We start from the raw sequence: 27,552 nt of genomic DNA, 5'->3' as shown, positions 1-27,552 counted from the left end.
GATTTCTGGTAGGATATCCCAGGGCAGCACATTAAAATTGATATTAGAAATTTCCTGGCTGCTCTTTCCCTTTAAGGAAGATACTATCTATGCCTGTGACATAAGAATAAATACTTTAATGTAAATATTTTCCAAGTGGAATTACTCATTATTAACACAGTTCTGAAGGCAAATAAAACCACTATGTGTCAGCAAAAACATTGTTACTAAGGAATTCAGATTCAAACCCCACCGTGATTCATAGAGCACCTGACTGGGTTTTTTTCTTTTTGCTTCTTCTTTTTTCCTATTCACTAAATATGAAGGTATCTTATGGGACATCAGGTTTTTCAGAAAGCTTGTGGTTGTGTCTGATAAACTGGAAGAAGGAAGGAAGATGCCATGGGTAACAAAGGTCTGGTGAAATTTTGTGGAGAAATGAAGTAGTTGGGGTGATGGAGAAATGTAGTTAAATTATGTTTAAGTAAATTCTGAATTTCCCTCTAGTTCCCCCTCAGTTTTTCACACTGTACTGAGAAACATTCTTGCAGGGACAATTAGAGTTTTGGTGCAGGTCTGAACTTACTGCCAGAGGGATAGAGCAGGACTCTGTTAAGTTGCTATTGCTCTAAACTGACTGCAAAGAGTACTTCTGATTTTTAATTTTTTTTCTTCTTTAAGAGTACTTTAAATGGAATCACATCAATTTAGTAATAGATTTTTACACTGTTTGTGATCATCTCTTGGAAGAAGAGAGGATGAAAGATATATAATTAATTGAAAATAATTGAGCTTATAATATTTTAAGTAACTAGATTTTAGTGGATTTTTCTTTCATCTGGTTTTTTTCTTTCATTTTTCATCAAATAAGTCTACAATGCTCTGTACCTTCCTTTCTCAGGTCTCTTAAATCACATCTGAACCTCTTTTATGAGGCCTAAGGGAAAGTCGAAGGTTATGTTCCTTACTTTCTTTTGTAAATATGTTACAGTCCATTTCATCTAGAATCTGGCTCTTTTCACAGCTGGTTGTTGACTCAGTTGTAAAGGCTCTGCTGTGATTAAAATCACTTAATAGCCTGTCTTTTTTTCATATTTTTTTCAAATATGAAGAACACTAATATTAATGTAGTTGAAGATTCAAAAGAGTACACCCTGGAATTCTAAAAGTGTATTATATTTCCTTTGTAGATCTGGTATGTGCAAAATTTAAAAAAAAAATAACCCACATATAAAAAAAATGACAGCATATTCAGTGTTAAGTAATACTCAGAGCAAATAATTCTTTCACTGCTTAGTTTATACAAAAAAATATACCAAGTTTTACCAGATTCTTTTCCAACTGAAATGAAGCAAGAGGACAGGAATGCATATTAAGATGAATGACACTTATTTCAGAGGAATGGATGACTGATGCACTTTTCATTGTCCAAAACTCATGTTCTAATCTCTGGGAAGTGGTTTTATTCTCTATGCTCCCTCAGACCTAATCAGTAAATCAGCTATCAGAGCTTATGTTGAGACACATAAATTTATCATCCTGATTTTGGTGCAAATTTCATTATTTGAGGAAGTCGGGAGTTTTGTTCTTTTCTGCTTTTTAGTAAAAATAATAATTTCCACAGATTTCACCGGCTCTGTCAATATGAATACGAGCATTTTGATTACAGAACTGTGTTACAACATTGAAAATCATTGAAAACCATTGAAATAAAGAAGGTAATGAAGTCAATGGAAGGAAACAATACCAGTCTGCTTAATGGGGATATCCCTGGTGACACCTCTGCCTGTGCTTGGGGCTGCTTTCCTTCCATCACAAGTGCACTGCAACACTTGCTCTTCTCTCAGTTGGCCACAATCACTTTAAGGGCTTTGACTCTTGGGCCAAGATCACAGATTTAGGGAAACAACTACATTTCCCCGGCACAAATATAAAAAATTGGTACTTTTGCTGTTTGTAAAACAAAAGGAACACAGGCAAGCCCCATGGGCTTTTGTGTGAGGAATTTACCGATGTTTGTGGGAATGTTCTCAACTTTGCATGTTTTGCTGGCTTTATCTATGAAACTCAAATCAGGATCCTGTTTTATCTGCAGCTGAAGCTGACAGCTGGGAAAGGAGGATAAAAACCTTTGGGGTTTTGGCCCATCATTAACTGCTTTATAGTGAAAACTTTTAAGCGTCTGAGCTTAAAAATGTAATGTGCATCCTCCAGCAGTACATGTTTGTTCTTGATTCTGTGATCTCTCCTTTTCTTGCCAGAGGGGTAGGTGGATTTGCTGTGCTGTGGAAATATGACTAAAACTTGGCCTGAAACTTAACAAATTGTACACTCTCTGCTTATAACTATTAAACCACGGGTTAGCAGATCTATTTTTAAATCAGCAGCAACCCTGAGCCCTGAGAATCCTCTTTCTGCACTAGACATGAATACAGGTGATGGAGCAGGAAGAGCAGAACTCTTCATCATGCAACTCTGAGCAGACCATTGTTCCTCTTGTTCATCTATCAAAGCTCTAGTTTCCACTCAGGTTTCTGGTTTTTGCTACAGCACTCTTCCAGTGCTCCAAGATCTTTTTGTATAAAAAATTGCTTTTTCTCCTCTATCCTCTCCCAGATTGACTTTACTCTTCTATGACTCTGTCAGCTTTCCTGTGTTTTTTTCTATGAAATGACACAAGTACCACATATGTGCACTGTACTGTTCTTATACAGACAGAATAAATAGGAATGATAACAGAATCCCTCCCACAACACAGAATGGAAACAGCTCAGCCAACCTGGAAATCCTCAATATGGTGCAAAGCTGTGGCATTAGTTGTACAGTGATTTGTAGTGCTGGGGTCCCTCTGATCATTGACCAAATGAATGCATCCTCCTTCTATTATATTTTCCATCCAATGTCTGCCTCTTCTATATAAAAACAATGCTGAATCTCTGTAAATTCCCATTCTGCACCTGCAGACTACTGCTTTGATGCTGTAGACAAAAAGTATTGCTATCTTGGATGAATGTGACTCCTTATTCCCCTACAGCATGCCCAGTCAACTTCCATCTGGAGATTTTTAATTGGGAAGAAGGAGGTGGCAAATCTTTCCTTTTAATTGCAACATGACAGTAGAATAAAAATAGCATATCAAATACATTTTATCTGCTAGGGTTGTTAAGGCTTACCATCCTCATTTTCAGCTGCCTTCTGAGTCACGAAAAGCAGAACCTGTATGATTTTTCCGTTGGAAGAAAATAACCAGAACATGGTGATGATAGCTCAGGAAAGAAGCCATGTGAGGCCATTGAGGCCCTGTGCAGCCCTGTGCCCAATTACAGTGGGGGCTGAGTCCAAAGAATAGTGGCAGAAGAAGAGAACAATGAAATGCTCCCCACGTGCTCCCGAGGTACAGACAAGTCAATCCATCATGAGTGCACAGCCTAGCATCTGGGAGATCCAGATGATACACACTGGAGCTTTCCTGGATCAGCAGTAGTGTCTCTATTGTTGCCTTTTAAAAGCACTTTTCTAGTGAGGCCTAGGGCATGATTGAAATGCTTGTTATTGCAATTGCTCTGCCTCAATCAATCTTCATGTGTGATACAAGGCTCAGGCTCTTTATCTGCCCCTTGTGCTTGCAGGTTTTAAGAATGCACTTACTGAGCTAAGAACTAAAAATTTATTTTATGTCAACTATATGTATCTCATAGTGAACAGAACACGTTCTAATTGTGATTCGAATTGCTCAGAGCAAAAATATTTGTTTTAACTGACTGGTTCCCAGACAAACCTTCATCTTGCTGTGTTTATGGCTGTGTCTTTCTAATGTACATTCCTGTGGATTATTTTGCAAGCCGTCCCATGGGTGTGTAGAGCATCCAAGCATCCTTGCAAACAGTTACTGCAGATTTATAGCTATAATTCAGGTGAATCATCATTCCCCTTGTTAAAGTTTTACAGCAAAATATTTGGCTAAATGCAAATGGGAGAGGTCTATTTAGGGATCAGATTAAAAGCAACCTAGGTTTGTCATGCAAGGAAGAAAATTGCCTTAGATATGCAGTTTATTTAGATTCGATAATTCCACAGCTGGGCAGTATGTTTAAAAGTTAATTGCTGCTCTACTGTCAGATTCTCAGGGTCTGATTCACTGTCAGTGTGTTATCAACACAAGACCCTCATACAGAGTTTCTGGGGTGGAAAGCTGATGTAAGCAATCATTTGCAGGAACCCTCTGCTACAAGTGCAGAAGGGTTAACGTGACCTCAACACACATGGTGCTGACCTGGGTAGCTGGAGGATGCATTGACTCAGAGCATCACTGCTGGGGCTCTGCAAACTCTGGCTATAAACAAACACCACATTTGTTCCTGCAGACGTCCAGCTGTCCTTTCTCAGTCCTGCACCATGAATATGCTTAAAAGTGCTTTGTCATCAGGAGATGCTTTAAGTAATCCATTATATTATTTTGACCTTAGATAAAACCCATCTGTGGGCTGTGTGGTCAAGGAGGCACAGACCAAAAGCTGTGCTGGCACAAATCAGATTTGATCTGGTGAATGCTTATTGTTATCCTGGAAATAGAAACAGAAGAGCAAATTCAGCTGCCCACACTACAGCACCTAAGGGCCTCCAAAAATGGAGGAGTAATGTGAAGAAGTAAAAAATACCTTAAATCTGAATTTCAGGTCAGAAAATTGAAATGCCAAACTTACTGCTTTGTCCCAGTCTGGCTGTTTTATTCTCATCCTTTTTTCAGCAGCGATTTTGCTTTTTTTCCCTGTTGTTTGCTGGTTCATTGACCAAAATGCTCTTGTTCTCGTTGGAGTGTTTATATGTGCTCATGTTCACTAATATGAGTAATTGTAAATAGCACCCTCCTACAGAGGTCTGTTTGTTCAGAATTCAACCACAATTATTTAGTGGGGAAGAAGTGACCATATCATTCTCTGCTGTGCCCAGAGAGCTTCAGCGGCTTTTGGAGGAAAAGTGAAGCAATTGGAAGATCTTACAGAACTCTGTGACCTGCTTTAATTTTGTGACCTAAGAAAATTTGGATCTGTTTACTAGTCATGCTGCAACTCTTTGTCCCATTCTCTTTCCCATGCCCCTGTAAACAAAGAAAATTCTGCTAAAAATCACCTGTGCTCGGGAAAATTTAGTTCGGCAGTGTGTCTAGAATAGATTTTAAAAAGAATGATGTTTCTCAAGTAATAATACAGTGTTCAGCTTCTGAAAGTGCTTTCAGTAGAGGATTTCATAGCTAAGTTCCTTGCCTCTTTCTACTATGGTCATTTGAGGAGAAAGTTATCCCATTCTGCAGAGCAAGGAACAGAAAGAAGAGACAATGACTAATTCTGTGCTGACTGGCAGATGTCCATTCTCTTATTTCCACCTCATGGCTGTGATTCCTGACCCAGCTCTGACTTTATAAACTGGGTTTTGCTTCTGCACCATCCTACAACCCAAACCAACCCCTGCCTGGTGACTGCTGAGGGCACAAATCCTCTGCACGGAGATCCAGTCACTGGCACTTGTGCAACACCTGGTACAACCATTCAGAGCTCGTCAGCCAAGCCTAGACCACCTGTTATTACACTATTTTAGGTCATGTTTTAACACAGACCAGCTAGCTTTCAAAAGGAGTTTTTTGCCTTGTTTTAGGCCCTTCTTTAGTCCAAGGGAATAATTTTATAACAGCCCTGAAGCAGATGTAAAATTATCAGCTCTCAATATTAATGCAGCTGAGCCTTCTTGGTTATATTCCTTTGACAAAACCCTTGGCCCATGGACAGTTTTACCTGGTGAGGGCTCTGAGCAGGCAGAACTGCCCTTCCCTTGCCCACCTGCAGTGGAGGGGCTGGACAGCAGAGACATCCAGCTCACCCCACCTGACTGCAGGGGCCTCTGTGGTAGGGCCCCTGCTGTTGGGGTGGATGTTTTCTGCTGGCTCTGGGACAGTATGGAAAATACTGATGGGTGGCACTTTTCCTTAACACACTTTACCTTTAGCTGCTCTTTGGATGACACAGAGGAGGAGGTTGGTTCCTCTGGGAGCTTTCTTTGTAAGGCTTTCAGAGTACTTTTATTGCCAAACATCCTTAAGCAATGGAGCACAAATTGGAATAGAAGTAGGCAGAAAGAGTTCTAGAGAGCTCTGAATCAGTGCTTCAGGTTCAAGATGGGTGGAAGTTCAGCATGTGGCTCCATGTGGAGTCCTGACTTCAGCACGTGCTGCTGGTTGGTTTGTTTGTTTGTTTTCTTTGTCTGTTTTTGGTCTCTCCCCATGAATCACATAGGGCACTGAGGCCAGCCATCATCTCAGGGATCTCACACCAGACATAAAGCAACCACCACTGAATTTATACAGGGCTCATTAGTGTGGTGGCTTCTTGGATGCACTGTTTTCTACACCTACAGATGGTAAGTGGTGAGTACTGCCACAAAGAAAACCAGTTGTTAACCAAGAAAGCTATGTACCTTGCCCAAGGACACACTTTGAAGTGGCTGGTTCCACCCAGGTGGATTTTTGTGGTGCACCACTGAAAGCAATTCAGTTTAGCATGAGCAGAATCACCCATACAATCTTTTTGCAGCAAGCTACAAAACCCAAGTTTTCTATACTAAGCAGTATGCTTAGTATCAGCTGACTACTGACTGCTTTGTTTCAAGGGGTTAGAAATTAGTTCAGATTGAAATGGGAAGAGGTAGAAACAACACTAATTCCCAACTGTCACTGTATTTCTCATTTGCTGTACTGAGAATCTACAATTGTGTAATTGTGAAGACAATCTTAGACTCTTTTGTGCTTGAGAATACAGTAAGTTATGTTTTACCTGTCTGTCTCTGGAGAAGAAAAGCTTTAATTAAGTCTTACTTTAATTACGTCCCATCTATACAGTACCTAAAAGCATTATGAGAACATGTCATTTACTATATCCCTGCCTTCTGGGAAGGTTTAGATGCTGAATCCTCTAATACTGTAAAAAGTTCCAATTGCTGTTATTAAATGGATATTTGAAACAAGTTTATTAATATAGGCATTGTTATAATAATTGCTAAGTAGTGGTGAAAACCTGAGTGATTAAAGTACAATCTGGAACTTTCTTCCACCAGAGGAAAATATTAGAATTCTGTGCTCATATAGAAATTCTGCAGTGCTGGTGGTCCAGCACTGATGATCTGCTGGTGTGGCTGGTGTCCTGGATCAGAACCTTATTTCACAAAAATTAGTATTTTACCAGTGTCAGTGGTAACACTGTACAGTACCATTCTGTGCTGTTCCAAGACACAGTTTAATTAAAACCACCTGCTCTTTTCAGGTTGTCTTATCCTAATTAAGCTAATGAGAATGTCATAATTTCTGATATTTATAGAAAATAATGTCCTTCAAATGAACTTTTGGGTATTATTTTGTTACAAGCTGGGAGTGCTTCTGAGGAAGATATTATTAGAAATGTGCATAAATAAAACTTTCAGTTCTGTAGAGGTCCTTGATATCCTTTGCCAAGTATCCATCAGTCTTCCTCAACCTAAATGTTAACTTAATAGAAAATTAAGCTGATAAAAGTAATAAGAATGACTAGTCATGGCCTTCCCTGTGTCTTTCCCACCTTTTGTAAATAACTTAATCCTCAGTGAAAAGTCCTAGAATAGCTGTAGGTGTTTTAAATATTTTAAATAATTTCAACAGGGAGCTATATGTTTTCCACAAGATGAGAGTGACTCATTGATACCTTTTTAAAATATATAATTTTCTTATAGTTTTTTTATATTGCTTTTCAAGTTGTCACAGCTTGACATGTGAATCTGCTTGGTTAAAAGGTAAACAAGCTTGCAGCAACTGAATATGACATTTGTCTTTATGTGTCAAAGTAAATATTGTTCACTTGAGGATGACACATCTCCAGGGCAGCAGACTGACTCCCCTGAAGGTGAATGTGCATCCATGCAGGATGCATAATTTGGATTGTTTTTGCCCCACCCCTGTTTACTTTTGCCCTCCAGTCAGTTATGTTGTCCAGACCTGTTTGTAGTCAGTTGCATTATCCCACAGCCTTTGGTGTCTTCTGCCCTGAAAACTTGAACTCTGAGGCCATGCCCGTGCAAAGGAATGGTCTGGAGATTTTTGTACCAGCCAGGTTTGGTTTTATTCTCCTCCTCATGAACAGATCTCTGTCTTCTCTGACTGCAGCAATTTGCAAAGCATATGATTCCATCAATTCTGGATCCAAACTAATATTTAAAATATCTTTTTCCCTTTTTAAGTGAAATGAGGCAAGAAAGTCATGGTATTTTGAGGGGAAAATTTGAGAAGTTGTGGTAAGAAGCCCAGGGACACGAATACCACAATAAGCTTCCAAATTTATTTTCAGGCTGAATAATATGACTTTACACCCAGCCAATTTTGCTGATAGTATGGATTTAACCTTGGATACAAACTAATTGTTATTTTTTGAAGATTTTTTTCCATATTTAGCACTGAGGCCTACTTAAAAGAATGCAACAGTGCTGGAAATACCTTATCAGAGGAGTGTGTGTAGCAGATAACAGAGCAACAATGCATGCAGCTTATCTTTAGGGAACTGATCTATCAAAGGGTGTCTGTCCTTCCAGCTCCTGGTATTCCCTAACATGCCCTGTGTTCCAGGTCCAATCTCAGAGATTTTGCTCCTTCAAGGGAGTCACAGACAGGTGACATTTGAACTCCCAGCACGCCAATGACATGGAAGCATTTCTCAGAGTGCTGCTTGCTGCAAGGGAGGGGGTTGGTTTCTAACATCTCCAAACTCCTTGCAGTTGATCTCAAGAAGGTGAGGTGTTAATGCACAGGGAAAGTGAATGTCTTCCTCACCTGTTCTACTACTGCACAGCATCAAGGCCTTGTAATCAGGTCACCACCATCCAAAAAGCATAAGATGTCTTTTGTATAAATTCTTTTGTTTAGCAGGCCTCAACTTTGCTGTTCAGAAGCATAAGACACATTCAAATTGGTCATGGTTTTGTTGAGTCTTGCTTCCACTGGGGATATGTCAGCATGGATAAGCAGTGCAGTGGTGCAGTGGAGTATAATCTTGCCAGGGACCTGGCAGCCATGCTGTGAGTTTCAGAGATTTTATACAGTCTTCATGAAGATACACCCTATGTGTATGTAGGGCTGAATTGGATGTAATTCCCCGAAGGAAGAGAGCAAGGGATGCAGAACCAGATTTCAAAAGAAGGTCAGGGAAAGAAAAGTATTTTAATAAATATACATCCTTTCCCACTTACCACAGCATGGAGGGAGGGGTGCATGCGCTGTGACACCTTTTGGGTGATACTTAGGAAAGTATTAGAGGTCAGTGGAGCTTAACTCTGCTGTTATCCTACACCTGTCTGTGCAGATTTGGAAATCTTGAAATGTACAGAAGGCAGATGGAGAGGCAGAAAATGATGTAAAATGTACAGAGATAATCCCACTTTGTGAGAGCAAAGGCTGCAATTTATTCTCTGTTTTCCTTCTGCCTTCCTATTTCAGTTAGGACCAGGGTGAGCCTGATCATCCAATTACTGCCCTTCAGAGTGTTTCACATGGGCAGCCTCTGGATAAAAGAAAAAATAATTGAGTGACCAGTGTTCTCACCTGGTTTTCAAGAGGTTACAATAAGCTTCATTTTAATACTTCCACTTCCTGGTTTCTGGCATACAGGCTAGGTGATATTTTATTCCTAGAGTCCTCTTCAGAAGCACCATTTTTGTAATTTCTCATATGTTTCACTAGGACTCTGCTGGGCTGATGTTTTAATAAATCCTACATGTTTGTGTTCTCATCCCCCTCACCTCCTTCATTTTCAACCAGGTATCAGTTACACTAAAGCCTTATATGTCTCGTGGACGTTGTTCTGTTAGACTGGAATCTGGTTCACTGATGCATAGAATTTGCATAAGAGCACACCAGCTTTTCATTCACTGTGGGGTGTCTCCTTTGCCACAGTTCCTTTTTGCTTGTGTGTATGACTGTAATGTGTTTTTTCCCCTCTAGCCTAGCCGAATTGCAAGAGCAGTTAGGGAAGGAAGGCAGCAAAGAATTGCCATTAGGCATGGTGGAAGTATTCTTTACTGCTTGATACTTCTGCATTTGAAGGATTGATTATCTTTCCTTTGATAGCACCCATATTTCTCTCTCTGTCTTCTATTTTTAATAGTTTCTGAAATTCAAAGAAATGCTTTTCCTTTTCCCTGTGCTTAGGGCTATTAACTGTCTTAATAGTAAAAGTGTCTTATGCTTAAGTTTTGTCAAGCCAAGGGTTTCCTTGCAGAACTGCTACCAGAAAATTAGTTTAGTGTACAGCTTTTCTGAGGCTTATTGTTGCTGTGACTTGAATCTCATATAAGGCTTGAAAATAAATCAGTCCCCCTCTTTAGAAAATCACACCAGTACTGTTTCTTTGGAAACATTTGCCAGTGTCTCACATTTAAATAATGGTGAAGATAGATATTGAAGCTAAATAATGGCCAATTGTCTTCAGTGTCCTGTAAGAGTCAAGGACACATCAGGGCTTCATGGCTGTCACCACGCAGTCCCTGACAACGCAGGGGATTCCCAGAGTGACAGCATGAATGGTGTGCTGACCTTTCTCTTCCCAAGTTTGCTGCTTGTCCCTCAGCAGAGGCAGGGGGACAGGAGCTGGCTGTTGTCATTTGCCTTCCTGCCTAGAACTCCTCTTCATCCATCACACCGTTCTTACCGATACTCCCCTGGAAGTTTACACCCTAGTCCTTCTATTAGGGAGAGAGACTTTGTTTTTTTTTTTAAGCAAACATGTAAAATCATGTAGGCAACGCTGTGATGCATGAGTAAGGATTCAAATATGATGTATCTTGTTTGCTTGTAATGATATAGGATTTTCTTTTCATTTAAAGCTGAGGTCACAGATAGCTCTACAACTCTTCTTCTATCTGTGTCACCTTTTGAATACAGTTGTAGTTCTGTCATCTGTTTTGATAGGCTGCAGATGAGACAAAGGTATGCAGCTCTTTAATCTTTTTCTTTTAGGACGAGGGTGAAAGAATTCTGGATTTAAGCCCCTCTTCTGTTTCCTTTGGCTTTCAGAGAGCTAAGATGCTTCTTTGTGCTTTTCAGCTGTTAACCTGAGTTACCTCTGATCTGGGTTGTGGCCACGAGTGTCTCTACATGGGACAATTATAAATTGAGGAAGGCATGTAGGAGCTGGGATCTTGTCACAGGCTGGTCATAGGCATCGTGCCTTCAAAAGGAGGAAAGCAAGAATATTTCTGTATGTCATGCATATATTTGAGGATGAAATACATTAAGTGAGTGTGGTACACTGGCTTACTGTAATAACACAGTCTGGAGAGCTGTTTGGCCCTCTCCCAGTGAAGTGTCATAAGGTGGTTGAAATACAACAAATTATTTGGCTTCTCATATTTTATCACCTGCTTTGGCAATTTCTACATCTTTTCAGGACTCTCTAAAGTATTTTGTTCTGTAAGTTTCCTTAAGAACTCAGTACACTATGGGTTTCCCCTTAGGAATATAAGCCAGTTAACTATGGAAACTTCCAGAGTTGGATGGAGTCAAATTTTTAAAATATGCAGCTCTTCTATGGTATAATGGTCTCTCTCTGTGGCATTAATCCTTCTCCTTTTCATACAATGCACTTGAAATTCTGCTTTTCTTTGTAGGTGGCAAGTATTGTCATAACTTCACTTGAAGAACTATTCACCTTTTAAATGCAGAAAACAGTTCTCATTGTACTTCAGCTAGAGAATAATCCCTTTTCTTTTGCTCCTTCATCCTCCATGGCACGCTGATGATAAGTGAACTCTCAGGCAGTTACAATTTCACAGGAGCTTTCATGGATTGCAGCGCTCTGGGTTTTTCAGATACCACGCGTTCAATCAGCACCACTTGGAATGTCTCTCTGTTTTTAAATCTGACCTGTTAATGTCACTACATTCATCCTAAATACTGCATTTTACAGTGGGATTTCTTGTGGTTCTCCCCTTAATGTCTTCTCATTCTTTTATTCTGAGCAGCTGTTGGTAGCTCTCCCTACTGCTGTCAACTCTTAAACCTCTGCATTACAAACTGCAGGCCAGGGTGAGCATACTGCATTAAATCAAGGTCTGCAAAGTTGGCTTGCAATACACATTAGGAGCCCAAAAATAAAGAGAAGTGGAAAACTGAGCCATTCCTAATGTAATGTCCTAAACTTAGTTTGTACTTTGATCCATGAATAGCTAGCACATTAGAAACTTTTAAAATAATATTACATACAAAAATCCAGCTGGTGACATTCTTGCTGTGCTGCAAGTATAGACACAATAATACCAGTGTTAGGGCCACAGTGCTGCTACATCAGATAGAGAAACAGCACAAGAAAGGCCCCTCTGGAAAGACAGGGATGTTTGAAAACTAATGCTGAGTGCTGTAAACCTGAGAACACTCCCTAAATGCATCTGCTGATAATCCATTCTAGTCCCCAGTACAAGCAAAAACATAGAAGAGAATTATTAATTACATCACCACACCTATATAATAGGGTTCACTGTAGTTATGTAGGAGTTGAGGGTATTCAAGCAGTTTCTTTTGATGAAGTAATCGGGCTGCTTCTGGGGTCTGTTTCAGCTGCTAGGGGCGTGCTTCAAATGTAAATGACTGCCAAATGGATTCCTTCTAAATTCCAGCCAATTAAAATACATTTAAAGTGCAGCTCGTGGAGAGCAAAAGGCTTATAATTGCATAAGAAATGTTTGAGCATGAAACAAATCCCCGAAGTTCAGTGAAGAGTGATTATTAAATACTGCATTTCTGGAGAAGTAGAGCAAGCAAACAAAAGAGCCTTCCGAAAGTGCAGTCAGAGGCAAAGATGACACTTTTACCACCAAGTTAAAAGAGACAAAGCCGGGAGTGTGTTTGTTAGGGTGTCAGTTTTCCACCCTTGGCTCTTTAAACCATGCAAGTTTGGCAGCTTGCCCTATGTGGTGCTGCATACAAATATTGACAGAACAGTGTGGTATTTGTTAAACCCCTTCTTGGGAAGCAAGTGATTGAAACTCTGAAGGAAGATCTGAGAACTGCAGACATTATATTTTTTCTCAGTAGCACTATAATATTTACAGAATGAAACAGAAAATAGTGAATGGGGTGTAATGAATGACCTTCCTTTTCTGCTTTGCCTTGTAAGTAAGGACAGATTTTTTTTGTTTAATGCTTTAAATGTTATTGTAAAAGAGGTTTACAGCTAGTAGCACTGAAAGATGCCATTAACACTTTTGATTTAACCTCATGTTTTGGGAAAAAGCTTGGCTGATAGAACAGACCATGTAAATAGGTGAAAGACTTTGCCCAGGAAGTTGCTGTGTGCAGCCGCTGTGGATAATGTGTCCTATAGATGCAGGAACCTTGCAGACATTTTAATTCACATCTGTATTTCAATGTTGGTGCTTTCCAGACATTTTGTGCTCATGCCTGCATCTGCCTAGAAGTGAGATTTTCAATTATTCTGCCTCTACTCTGCTTTAGTAAAATTTAATCTTAAATCCTCAGTAAAATTTAATCTTAATCCTGTTCAATAGATCATTGTACTGATTTAAGAAATGGAAACAAAATTTTTATAGGCAGTTTAGAGAGGTTTTTTCTATGTAATATTTTATTGCCTTTAACCTTTTGGTATAAAAAAAATAACTGAAATCAGGTGAATCAAAAGTGTTCACTATGTTATCTCGGGTTTTTCTTAATTGAATCAGGAAGTAACTAATGGAATACGAAAAAAAATGTTTTCCAAAATGAACAAATATTGGTTTCTACCTGTGTTGTATCTTACCACACAAAATTCACCTGAAATAATTTGAAATTCCAGATTGCTTTCTCTTCTAACATATCCGACTCAATAAGTCTGTTTTGACTTCACTTCTGTGAACTGTGAGTAAAGACTCCTGCAAAGTTTCTGGTGACAGATCACATTGCAGCAGTAGGGGTTCAGTTAAATGTGCCTTGTTAATTGTTAATGCAAAAGTAGCACAGAGCACGTGCCAAAGACAGCCTCATAAGAAATAAGCTTATTGCCAAAAGAAATGTCAATTCAATTATAAAATCAAATTTTAAAGATATTTGTCATGAAACACAAAGACAAGTGCACATACACTGAAAATAACTGAAATTCAGTTAATCCCAAAATATTAAAGAGAAGAAACACAAAAAATCTCGGAGTTGAGAGGTGGTTTTCTTTTTGAAATACCCTTATTGATTGACAATCATTACAGAGAGCAACACATTGAATAGAGTGAAACTACTGTGTTTCATAGTCCAGCTGATTCCCAGTCACTGTTGAAAAATTAGGGTCAATGTTAATAGCAATATGGAAGTAAACAAGTCTGCGTGTTTATGAAATACACAGTATATATAAAAATAATTTTTAGCAGCACCTGGCCTATAGCAGCATTAAAGGTTTGGTTCAAGCCCCACAGCAGTAAGGGTACAGGAAGGTGCAAATGACAGTTAACTGATTGTAAGACATATTTTTTATTAGTTTTGAGATCTATAGACAAGTAGTGCAACATAAGTAATTTATTATTACAAAAGACCAATTAACCCCTTTCTAGAGTTGCAAATTGAGGAAGCTGATGGCTAAATGTAGACTCACTGAAAAGCCAGCTCATGGTTTTTCTTTTTCTAATGGAATCTCAGGGCTAACAAAACTTGTTTCAAACTAAATCTCTGTCTTAAACAGGCTTGACTCAGTATAAATCAAAAGATGAATCTAGGTTCTCCTGCATAATAACATTTTTCATGTCATTTACTTTTCATTTCTGCATATGTGCAATGATGGATGTATTCCCTATGCCCAGTGGTCCATGTGATATATCAGTTACCTTAAAGAAAGAGAGAGAGGTGCTTAGGAAGTGATCAAACAAACAGGTGCAGAGGATGCATTAGCCCTCTGAATTTCCTTCTTGATCTCATTGTACCAGCAGTGGGCTGGGGTTTGGATGCTTGCAAATTAGAGCCTCCTTTGCTGCACAATTAATCAGGGTTCGAGTGTCTCTTTGGGGAGCTCACTGGCCTGCAGGAACTGCTGCCTGGGCTCTGGACTTGGGGGAGCTTAGGTGGAGCTGTGTGAGAAACCTTCCAAACTGCCTTGCACTTCGGCACAGGTGTGGATGAAACACTTTGGGAACACTTAAAAATTTTTTAGGTGTCCCCAAGGCTAAATATCCTTTGGAAAACTGGCTTTCTGGATTATTTCCTTGGATATTAGCCCTTAAATTCTGCCAAAACACAGGCAGATTTCTATTGGGCTTCTCCCCAGGATGACTTGCTGAAAAGTTGTACAACTTTGGTGTGTGTCCACAGGGAAAATTACATAAGTCCAACCGAAGGGTCGACGTAATTTATAATGGCAAGCAGATGAGAACTTGCCTGGAGTTTTCCCCGGGGTGGTTTTACTCAGTGATTCTGTACAGTAAAAGCCACTACTACTTCATGCCTTTGGCAGGTCAAACTCTGAAATTTTTGGGTATCTGAATATATACCCTCCTTTATTAAAAGCCTCACATGGAGCCTACACTGGTTATACTGCCCATAGGACTGGGGAATGGCTGTTCTGCTGGTTTCCTGAACAGTGAAGTGCACTTTGCTTTCTACATTAAAACATCTATTAATTTTAGGTAGGATTTACTATTCCTTCACTGAAGATTTTTCTGGTGCTCTAGAGAATTCTGGAGGATAGAGCCTGGCTCCATATTTAAGGAAAGTGGTACAGCAGTGGAGGGCTATCAAGCAAATTAGTGGATAAAGATGAAAGTTTGACCCAACCTGAAGCCTGGATAGTAGCAAAATTCCTCCTACCTGGGCAGAAAGGGGATTTTTTCCAAGTGCATGTTATTCTCCAATAGTTGTCAGGATGGAGGCCTCTGTTTTTTACATGGTGCTGCATCTCAATCCTTGATAATGCCTCATGTATGGTAAAGCACAAAGGAAGGTATTGGCCTCAGGGAGGTGCTCCCCTGTGTCAGCGCTGGTAACTTTGAGGTTTGGCCCTGGTTTCTGTGACAGGAGCTGACAGGAGCTGACCTATGTTTCTCTGCCACTGCTCTGCCCTCCACTGTGCTCACTAGAGCTGGTCCTGGGCTCCACAGTCCTCCTGGCACAGGGACAGAATTTAACTGCTTGCAGTAGGAGAGTGTGGGAGGAGTGTGTTTGCTTGGAGTACTTTTAGTGCACCTTTCACAGTTGTTTCCTAAACTCATTATCACTCCAGCACTCTTGGTCTGTCCTCACAGGTGAGGCAGTAGTGAAATGGAATTTGAATGCCAGCATTTTGCCTCTCCGTGGGCAATGGTCTAATGGTCTTTATAGGGATTTTCCAAACGCCAGAACAACTTGGAACAAAATGCCTTTAAAAAAGCCAAAAAGATAATGGCTGTCTTCCAGATGAAAAGTGAAAATTGTTGATGCTGATTAAAATAGAGTTTACAATTTACACCAAAGTGGTGTGTGACAGTTTGCTCATAATCTTGTGACCTGTGAACTGAAAGCCAGTGCAACTACTGCACTGTCTTCATAGAGAGATTGCTGAAAACAGCTAGAACAGCTCTCATGTTTCTTTACCTACATCAAACAGTCAACTTTGCTCCTCAGTGAGGAGACCAATTCTTGCCTTATTTTTCTCTTACTGGTAATTTCTTTGAAAAGTGCAGCTGAAGAACATTTTATGTCCCTCACTGGTGGTATCATAAAGCTACACTGTGGATTGCTCCTGCCCTTTGGGCATGTTTGCTATTACAAACTAAAACCTGCTGTGAAAAGTTCTGGGGTTTTGGGGTTTGCAGAATTTTTAAAAAATAATTTCTCTGGGTTTTTTTTTTTTTTTTTGTTAGTTATTGATTTGGTTAAGATTTTCCATGTAGGAAAGTTGGGGGACAAATTGTTGCGAGGACAGATAATTGTTACCAAACATAGGAGCTGTGTAATAAATGAATGGAGGAAGAGAAGAAATACTTAAGTAGTATAAATAGTTACACATGGCCAGTGGAAAACTTAAATGAAAGAGTAATGTATACCAGATGTGTGTATCATGCTGAGTAGGATTTTGCTAGGACTGATTTCCAGTAGGAAATAGTAGAAGGTAAGCAGGACAAATCTGAGTGTACTGCAGGAGATGTCTTGCTGGCAGAGCTCTGTGAGCACCTGTAAGTATTTGTGGAGCCAGTTCTTTGGTAAACTTCCTTATTCCTTGTGCTACGGTTTTATGGCATAAGGATAGCTGAAATGATCAACTAGTCAAAGAAAAATGATCAATAGTCAGTGATGAAGCATAAACTTACAGCTATCCTTGAATTACCCAACATATGGGACTGGCTGTGCTGATTCAGGTTGTCCTTCAAATCTACGAGTTTGTAAGAACTGAGCAGCCCTCTCTCTCTGCAGAACCTCACCACCATGGTGGATCTCTCTCTTTACAGTCTTTAAAGAGAGAATTTCAAGCCTCACACTGTCTGTCTGGAGCCTGTGGATAAGCTGACATTAACCTTCCTGGAGTTGCTGACACATTTTGTTGGTGGCACGACAGGCAGCTCTCCAGCCTCCCACCTCAGCAATAAAATCATCATGCACATGGTGAAGTTTTAGTTTTCCAAAACTGGGCAGTTCAGGGCAGTAGTCCAAAACCTTAATTTTGTTGTGGTAACTAGAGGTGATAAATGAGGACATCACACATAAATGAGATTTTTAAGGCCTTGATGATCAGTGCAGGTAGCTGTGGTTCACAAAATGGATCCTGGGCCTTAATGAAATTATTGTTCCAGACATATACTGGTGCTACCTGCAGGACCAAAGTTATTTTCCTGTCCAATGTCAAGGAGTGGTCCCCTTGCTGTCTTCTGTGGTAAGAACCATGAATCAGGAATTCAGATTAATTTTTATATGATTTCTTCTGTGGTAGCACATGTGAATGCTGTCTTTGTTACATCAACCCAGGAGAACTCTGCCTGGAAAGGCACCCAACCTCATTACCGTGTGCTCTGTTCCTGTAGGGTCAAACTGTGTCTCTAGATACCAATTTTTATAAATGTGATTGCTCCAAGGAAGGAATTGCCTTTATTTCTTTCATTTGTTGGTAGAAAAGTAATTTACTTCTGTTTTCCAGCCTCTCACCCACACTGGCTCAGTTTTCTGACTGGTCCTAAAGGAAAAGCCAATTCTTTACTCTTTTCAAATCACCCTTCTGGAGAAAATAACAGTAGCTGTGTAGTTCCTATTCTTTCCACCCCTCTGAGCCCATTGGGGATGTATGCAGAGACACAATCCAAACAGCGCCTCTATTTGAAGTGTTCCTCTGTTTTCAGTCTAGAAAGGCTGTGTACAGCTCAAAAATGAAACTGACCCACTGCAAAAAATTATATGGGGGACAAAATGTATTATTGGAACCATGTTCATATCCAGAGCAACAGTTTTACCTTTGGCAACACTCTCTGACATCATGAGGTACAAGGAACAACTATTGCTATGCTTGTTAGTGCAGGTAAATTTAAAAAAAACACTTCATAACTCCCTGATTCTGCTGTGGAGAAAGACAGGGATGATTTTTTTTTCTTTCTTAGAGTTTTTGTTGCTAACAATTTACTTTTAATATTGCAACATATATTTAGCCTGAATTATTGAACATAAATACATGAATTGTTATGCAGTCTTGTAGCATAGGGATACATGTTACAAGGAAGTTGAGTATAAAATTTCATAGTTTACAAAATCCTGCAGAGAATAATGCAATCCTGCTTTCTTTTGCCATCTAAATCCAGCTGAGCTGTGTAAGTGCTCAGCTGGGAGGTTTGAGGGATCACCTGGGCTGTGCAGGTAAAAGGGGATGTGCTGAGGGGATATCTGTGCATTTAGAGCTCTTGTGTGAAATGAGGTCTGGTAAAGGGCTTTGTGACTGCCTGGCCTGAGGTGGGTGATACAAATGTGATGTATCCCTATCGACAGTAAAAACTGAAAGGACACTTCATGGACTGCCTCTCAACAAGGGAGCTTTATGAGGGCAGAAAGCACAGCCCTGTGCTGCTGCTTGTCCCCTCAGGAGGCTGTGGTGGAGTGCCAAAACTGAATAATTTTGAAACTGAATATCTTTAAATGGATTCTTTGTTCATTTAAAGGAGATAGACTGAGGAGGACAGAGGCTTCTCTGGGGAATGTCATGGCTTTGTTGTGCAACACAAAGACCATGTTTGAATCAAGATCTGGGTACTTCTAGCTAGGTCTTTTCTAGCAACATGAGCCATGCAGTACAATTTCTTCAGAACCCTATTTCTTACTCTGAAGTTTATATTGGCTTTTTGAGATTGCCTTCTATCTCATCTTCTGAGCTGACTTCTCATTCTAAATGGAGGATCTGTTATGAGGTGCTTCTTTCATTGATCACTGAGAACTCCACACAGGTTGTGCTGTGATCAAAGACATTTTCTCTTTTCCCTAATGGTAAAGCTGTTGATTTACTGCAAGGCAGCAGGCTGATCTCTATGCCAGTACACTTAATTGGAGGAATTTTTTGCTCTACAAGGCTATTTCCTTCATACACAAGAAAAAAACAAAAAGAGGAGATGGAGAGCAGAGAGCAGAGCAAACATGAGTAAATACTTTTATTTTTAATCATTGGAATAGATGCTGCTATGGGATTTGTTGAACTTACTAGCTGAGCCTCAGTGCAGCTGTGACAGTTGGTGTCATCCAAGAATATATTTGAGTGACACACTGAGATGGCTTTAGAGACTAACTTGTTCTTTAGTGTGATGTAAGACATTGGGATTTAGGCACAGCTTCATTTGGGCTTTGTTAATATTGACAGGATGCAGCTTCATGCTGCAGGTGCTGGACACAAAAGATCTCCCATGGTGGTACTGCAGGTGCTTGGTTAAAGTCCTTCTCCACAGGAGGTTTCATCCATCCCAGCCTGGTTGCTGCTCCTGCTGTTTCCAGCATTAATATTTTGACAGTCAAAATCAACAAACCTGGAAAGAAGTTCAGGTTTATTTCAGAGCACAGATTTGTTTGGTGGGTCAGAGAGCTGCAGTGGTGTGGCCCAAAACTCTGCCAGTTATCAAGTGATGAAGGGAAGAACAAGTAGAATTCTCTAGAGATTTACTCTAAGATTCCTAAAACCTTGGATCTTTTCTTTTTCTCCTCTACACTATGTATTTTGTTTACCTCCCTTGGGAAAATCTTATAAGCTGTTTTCCTCTGCAGAACCCCTGTGATTACTGCTTAGTTTTTTTCTACATTGTATTTGACCATTGAAGAGGATTGCTTGGACCAACATGATCCAGGAATAAGTATCCTGAGAACAGTCTGCTGAGACCCCACAGTTTTATTTTATGCACTGCAGGCAAAGGCATCAAGACCCTGGCAAATAGTGTTACATATCTCAGTCAGATCATTTTGCCACTTTGCTCAATAGAAAACAATCAAATAATTATTCAGGAGGAATATTTGAGAGCTTGAAGAACTTTTTCTTTACACCAGAGCCATGACCTGTCAAACAATAAACAATGGGAAAGTTTGTCTTAGTACATAATTTAGCAGGATAAAAAAAGCTGGAATTCTTTTAACAAAGTGTGTTCTCTTCTTCTCAGAAATTTTGAAAACTGATGTCACTTGTAATTCTTCAGGAAAGAAAAAAATCCCTGCAGTTTGCAGTACATCAATGCAGGCATTTTTCTCCTGTCTAATCTGTAAAAAGACATTGTATACAAATGTTATTTTCTCTGCCAGAAATGCATTCCTGGAACATAATAAAGGCTTTTCTGTTGTTGTTCAGTAATTTGGATAATAGTTTCTCCATGAAGTCTCATAACATTTATTTACTCCCATAAATGATTAGACCAAGTGGTTTCAGCAGTCAAAGCTAGAATCCCTCTGCAATAAGCTTTCTTATTGAAATAATTCTGTAAACATTATGCCTAAAATAATTTCAAATGACAAACTTATATGAATAACATAATACAGATGTAAAGTAAATCTGTAGACCTCTTTGTATTAAGTACAGAAAGTTTTACTGAAGAGTCATCAACCATGTGGATTAAACTAAGCAAAGCTTTTTCTAGAATTATTTTCTAGAATCATTGATAGCCTTGAAGAATTACAAATATTTCTTGTTTGGAACAACTGGATTGCAGTTATTGTGGCAATAGCATTTTTTTGCTTTCCTGCAGCCCCATGGTCAGCCCTACTGGCTGCAGTTCAATGGAAGGGAATTTGAGGGGAGTATTCCTCTAACATGGTTTGGTGGATGTGGGAGGGAGAAGGAGAGGTGTGCCTCTGCTCACTGTGTAAAATAAATTGTGCTGCACCATGTGTAAGGGTTGAAGGGTCTGACTGTAGCAAGGCTGGGCTGGGATCAGCACTCACAGAGCCAAACTTTGGGAAAAGCACTTGTGGCCCAGCTTGTGTGAATCTGCTGCAAGGACACCTCACCTTTGCCAGTCCTCATTGTACATAACACACTGGGAGGATGGTGGGACAATCAGCCATGCTACATCCTCTGTCACTAGAGCTGAAATTCCCCTGTCTTTTTTATTTTCTTTGCTTCCTTGGCATCTTGCCTTCACCCACTGGTTCTGCTTTACATTGCTCTTCTTGCATGCAGGAAGTAATAATCACTGAAGGTGACCAGAACAGTGCAAATAAATGTATTTGAATGAAAGCTGATACCTACCTGGTTTGATTTTGGGTATCTATTTTATTCCACTATTTCCTAGAGGTGCTCATTTCATCTGAGAAATGAATCATATGGATTTAACAGTCTTCAACGGGGTACTAGGTATCATCCCCCTTCAATGAATTAAAGTTTGAAGTTTAAATTGGATTCAGGAGGCATGAAAAGAGGATTCCTTTAAGAACTAATATATTAGATAGTCCTTGGGACTCTGTGATACGAGAGAAGGGAAAAAATAAGAGAAAGGTGAAAATACCCACAATTTGTGCTGTCTGTGGAGGCACCATTAAAAAGTTTAGTGTGGGGGTCCATGAATATGCTGGGAGAGCCCCTATCCTCTGCCACAGCTGCTTCAGGTCTGGAATTCAGGTAACAGAGCAAACCAGACTTAGCCTGACTCTGCTTTTCCAATCATCTAATGTATCTTATGGCTAGAAATATTACAAGTGTCATCACATATTTCTCACAATGACACCTTTTTTTAGCTGGAAGTATAAATTATTTCAAAGATATTGGAGGGTGAATATGATTTTTTTCAAATTTGCTTTTTTTTTTTTTTTAAATAAAGCTTTTGCTAGACTCTCATTTAAGGCATACCTGTTTTTCAGTTTTGTGTTAGTTCAATAATACTGTCCCCCAAAAATACACTTTTTTCCTGAAATCAGGGAACTTCATGGGGATGTTTCATTTTTATGAGTGGCTTTTAGGCCTCACTGGGTCCTACAGGGCTGAGGTCCCTTTGCACTCCTTTGCATCTTCCTGCTGCCATCAGTGGCTGCTGGCTCTTGGAACAAAATTACTCCACGGAGTGCTGAAAGTAGGTTAGGCTGAAGCTCTCACAAGCCTCCCTGGAGGGAGTTTCAGATGTGCAAATCCCAGTGAACTATCATCTCAGCAAAATGTCACTGAGACATCACACAGACAGGGCTGACTCCCTCTGCTTCCTCCTGGAAACTTTTGGAAATTGGAAAAGGATCTGCAGTGTCAAGAGAGGTCAGAGTGCACGTGTAAAGTGCTCCTGTGTGCTCAGCTCGCCCAGCGCTGCTCCTGAAGTTTCCACTGGGACAACGGCTTCTTTTTAGCTGGGCAATTAGAATATGAAACAAAAAAAGGAGGTCATCTAAATAGGGCCCCTTTGTAATTTCTTACATAATACTGTGCATGGCAAGAATGACTTATTGACCCTACTTAGGGCACAGAGGGATGACAGCCAGTTCATAATCCTTCCTAGGCAGGGATTGCTTTCAATTTGGTGATGCTGCATTTGTTGAAAAATATGTTCTTTATATGCATTTAGTATGAAGAAAGCTAAGGTTTTGTTAAAGAAACAAGATTACTGAGAAGACTGCTTTCACTTTTGTGAGATTTATATCAAATCAGTCTAATAGTAATGAAAATCACTGGCAAATTTTGCAAGGTTAAGAATGGGCTTTGGTCTTGTCCTTGGTATGCAGGTCCTGTCACTTAGGCCTGTGTCCTTGGAAAGACTGGGGTATTCTAAATCCCACCTAAACCCCTTCTGGATGCTAACTGCACTATATTGTTTGAATAGATTTCAAATTTTCTTCACAGTGGTGAAGAATTAAACCTTTATTTTTCAGTTATAGGTTTCATTTAAAGTTTTTTCTAAATATAAAAATTGCAAAATTCTCAGGTTTGGGCTTGTTTAACACACCTGAAGACAAATGACAGAAGAAAAGCCATGAAGTGATACATTTCCACAGCTAATTAAAAAAACCAAACTATCTTTTTTTTTTTTTTTAACCAAAGGAAGTATTTTATTAGAGACAGTAGTGAAAACTTTTGATCACTGAACATTTTTTGAGTTTTTGGCTCATATCTAGTTAGGATCTTCCTCCAACCAACCACATAAGGATTCAACTATTGCAAATGTGCAGTGTTGATACCCTTTTATCTCTTTTCAACCTTCCCCTCAGTCTGTATGCACACATACATGCGAGCCTCTTTCTGTGGAATCTAGAGAAATACTCAGGAAATACAGTGTCTCATTAGTAGTGTCTCATTCTGCGCTGGCAAAATGATGCAAGATCTCTTTGGTCAATCATACAGAGCTACAGGTTTTAATTTCCAGAATTAGTATTCAACCAGGTTTGCAAAAGGTTTTTAATTTCCAGCATTATTAGTGGGTCAAATTTGCAAAAACAGTGTCTGGCTTGTCTAAATACCCTCACTGTGATGTCCTCTCGTTCTCCCTGAGCTTAGAAAAATATTGTCCTCTTGGTACTCACTTTGTGATCTATTTAACAAGTAAATGTCAGGGCCAGTGGGGGCTACAGACCTGAAAAGCAGCATTCAAAAAGACAACCCATGGTGCAGTGTCTGGGTTTCCTTTTAACAGTTACAAAGGGCACATTAACACCTGATAATAGAAAATCATTCTGTTTCACAGGTCTGTGTGTAAAAGTAGTGGGGATTCAGCCTACTTTTATTTATTTTTTAAAATAACATGTGGGTCAGTGAAACGGCCTCTCCCAACCCACCTGCAATACAAATCCCAGAAAAATCTTAAAAATAATTGCTTATATTTCAGCCCCACCAGCTTTCATGCGTTTTCCACCTACCTGTAAAAACAGAGCACAAAACCATAATTAATAGATTAAATTCTGACTGAATTTACTGAGCCAAGTAACAGAATTTACTGAGCCAAGTAACAGTTAGGGTTGGTCTGGCTGTGCTGGCTTTTGGAAAAGGACCTAATCTTTCCCTGCAAGGTGCCTGAACCAAACATTAAGGTATTTTGGTAATCAATCCATCATTGTTTTCTGTGCCCTATCAGTAAATACAATGTACCAAATAACATACTTTTATCTCCAGTACCCTTAAAAATAGTTTTGCTGCAGTTGGAAAAATTATTTTGCAGTTAAATTTCCATAGTCGGAGGCTTTTCATTAGCAGAGCTTCCCATGACATTAGTTTATTCTGCATGTAGTTCAGTTCTATTATGGAATATCATAGCAGTTAAGTATCTAGGTGTACAGGTTTTTGTAATCAGCCCCTGACAACATCTGTCAAAACAATATGGGAAAATCCTGGCTCATGTTGTCATTACAGAATGGGACTGTTTGTTTATTCAATAGAAGAAATAAAGCATATTGAGGGAAGGCCAGAAGAGTCACTCTGACTCAGTTACTGAGACTTCCAGCTTCCAGCTACAGGATATTTTGGTTCCAGCATTTCACATCAATAATAAACAATCTTTATGGGAACCATTGAATGATGAAAATGAGATCACAAATTGAGAGCCAGGCTATATAATTTTGATCTGTTGTATGCTATAGTTTACATTAGGGTCAATCTCAAGATCGGAAAGAGGCAGGTTCTGTACCACAGCATTTCAAAGAAATGTTTGTCAGCTATATGAGATACTGTCAATAATTCATCACTGTAATTCTTCCAAGATGGTCTGTTGATGCAAACTGCCAGAGCACATGGTAATAATATGAGCATTTATGTGATTTACAGTTCTACAAAATGGCAAATAACTAGAAATTTCTTCCACTAAAAGTATGCGTAGGCTCTTTGGATGTCAGAAATAGTGTGTGTGACAGCTGCAGCACGTATAAATCATGGTCAACTGTTTAAAATGTTCTCTGTATATAAGTACATGCACTTATACTGGCATCTTCATAGTCCATTTCCAATATCTAAGTGACAGATTGTACTTTATATAATTGTGCAGTTTCCTATGTTCTTATTAACTCTTTAATCCCCCAAGGAGTTCTGTGGTCACAACAGTATATCTTGGTCAGTAGAACTGGTAGAGCTCAAAATACAAACATTTCCCTACCATGCAGCAGCGCCAGGGCCCGTGGGCTTTTTCAGTAGTTTGGGTATTTGGGAATACTTTAGAAATAGTATTGCACAAAGTGGTTTATAAAATTTTTGCGTGTGCTCTTGTTCAGAAAGAAACGAAGAAATGGTGACTCGTGGTAATTTATTTTTGTGTCTTGAAAAAAATTCAGGTGAGAGGCATTCTTTGGTGGCAGCTGCGTTAAGTGCCAGTAGCAGTGGGAAGACCTTCCTCATGTTTCAGATCAATTCCCATCTTTGCACCAGCCCTGGTTCCAGAGCTGCTCAGGTCTGTATATTGCAACAAAGCACTGCCCTAACAAAAAAGTGAAGTTGTTCCCACTTGTTCAAACCTTTCACTTTCATAGACTGATCTTTTATCAGTGCATGCTGATAAAAGCTAGCTAGCTAGTTTTTAACTGGCTCGGGATTTATCAGGCCCTGCACACAACCAGCTCATGAGTGTGTGATTTGGAACCCTGGATTAGAAAATGTATTTACAGTGAAAGGAGTGAGGACTATTGAGTTTGGGGTTTCTTTTCCTTTTTGTTTCTGGAATAGTGTGTAGTTAGAGTTGAGCAAAATTCCTCTTTTTAGCACCACTATGGGAGCTGAGTGCTGTGGAGGCAGAGCATTATCCTTTGAACTGGAAACTTGTGTGTTATAAGGATACTTAGCAGCTTTGAGCATTTCACAAAACAGAATTTCTGTGGGGAAGGAAGCTCCATTCTTCCCAGGGGTATGTCCACTGAATGCTATCATTCATACTTGAACAGGAATGAAGGAAGAGAAATGGAAGTAAGGCATTCAGTTAAGGTAGGAGAAGTGGTGATACACTGGATTCCCCGTTGTCTTCCTCCTTTTAACCATATAGCCCCATGAAGGCATTTTTACAGTTATAAGGTGAGTGACTGGAAGCCATAAATGTTGGAAAGATTTGTGACAGTGCACACGTGTTTGAAACTTTAAAAACAATCTGTGCAATAGAGTGGCCTACTATAAGACTCTTCAGTGGGTATCAGCGGGGTGGCAATGCCAATACTCTTGGCTCAGTATAGAAGGTAAATTTGGTTTTTGTATGAAGTAAGTTTAATAGCTTTTTCATTTCATAATTTCATAAGGAATAAAACCGATATACAAAAGTTTGGGGCGCTTTGTGCAAGTACAGCCCACCTCACTGCACTGAATGATGTGCAATGGAAGATCCTATAGCAGCCTTTTTCCTGGAAACCCACATGGATGTAACTTCATTTTAATGCAGGATAGCTGTGGCTGTGTGTGCCAGTCCATTTCTGTCCTACCATTTCCCATGGATTCTCTTCCTCTCCTTTTTGAGGTTTCTCAGAAGGGCATGTGTATCCTTGTGGACAGATAGAATTCATGTGCATGAGCAGCAGGGATGATTTTCCTCCTGGGAGCTACGCTGAGTCACCCTGAGCTGTGATAGGGGACAGGGGAGGAGGAGGGAGAGCATTCCGGGGATGAGGAGAGGGACTGTGGCTGCTGACAGCTCCCTGTGCAGCTTTGGGCTTGGTGGAAAGAGAACCAGTGACATGAGTGACTGTGGATTTGTGAAATCACTGCCATGCCTTGCTGCCTCTGTGGTTTTGTCCTGGAACAAACCTGGGTTTGTGTGGCCTCTGCAGAGTGCCATGACTGAAGTGTCTGTCTGCCTTTCTCTGGAGGCAGGGAGCTGTTGTTCTGGAGCCTGAGATGGCACTGCATGGCAGGGATGAGCCACAAGCAGCGTGAGATTTGCCCTTTGGCTTTGGGTCTTGCTCAGGAATGTTCTTGGTGGAGGCCTTTCTCCTTTGGTGGTGCTTGGTGTAGCGCAGCTCCTGGTATGTATGCCCAAATCCCATGGAAGTTAATGGATTCCATGGACATTAACAGCTTTTAATTGTGGTGTTAAAACCATGGACAAGAGGCAGTTTTGTGCCAGTGTCTGTGACACAGAGGCTCGTGAGAAAAGAGCTGCACCCCCATGGAGGTCCTTGCCCAGCCCCAACATCTTGCAGCCTTTCCTGAAACTCTTGGTTGCAGCTCAAGTTTTTTTCGAAGG

General features: G+C 39.9%; 1 protein-coding gene across 6 annotated transcripts in view; it reads left to right on the top strand.

The window, feature by feature from the left end:
- The first annotated feature begins 13,012 nt into the window (after positions 1 to 13,012).
- NCKAP5 (NCK associated protein 5) overlaps positions 13,013 to 27,552 on the top strand; it is a 390,172-nt gene continuing 375,632 nt past the window's right edge. For 5 of the 6 annotated variants that reach the window (XR_011680422.1, XM_071435389.1, XM_071435391.1 and 2 more), the window contains exon 1: positions 13,013 to 13,152. The gene's annotated coding sequence lies outside the window, so the exon portion shown is untranslated. Of the gene's footprint in view, positions 13,153 to 25,663; positions 25,780 to 27,552 lie in introns of those variants that run through there. The other variant, XM_071435387.1, reaches the window with a different exon arrangement.

Source organism: Agelaius tricolor, unplaced genomic scaffold (assembly GCF_023055355.1).
Source record: "Agelaius tricolor isolate 1412-34295 unplaced genomic scaffold, bAgeTri1.0.p SCAF_10, whole genome shotgun sequence".
Classification (NCBI taxonomy): domain Eukaryota; kingdom Metazoa; phylum Chordata; class Aves; order Passeriformes; family Icteridae; genus Agelaius; species Agelaius tricolor.
Note: the sequence above shows the minus strand (reverse complement) of the source record. Positions and strands in the feature narration are given on the sequence as shown.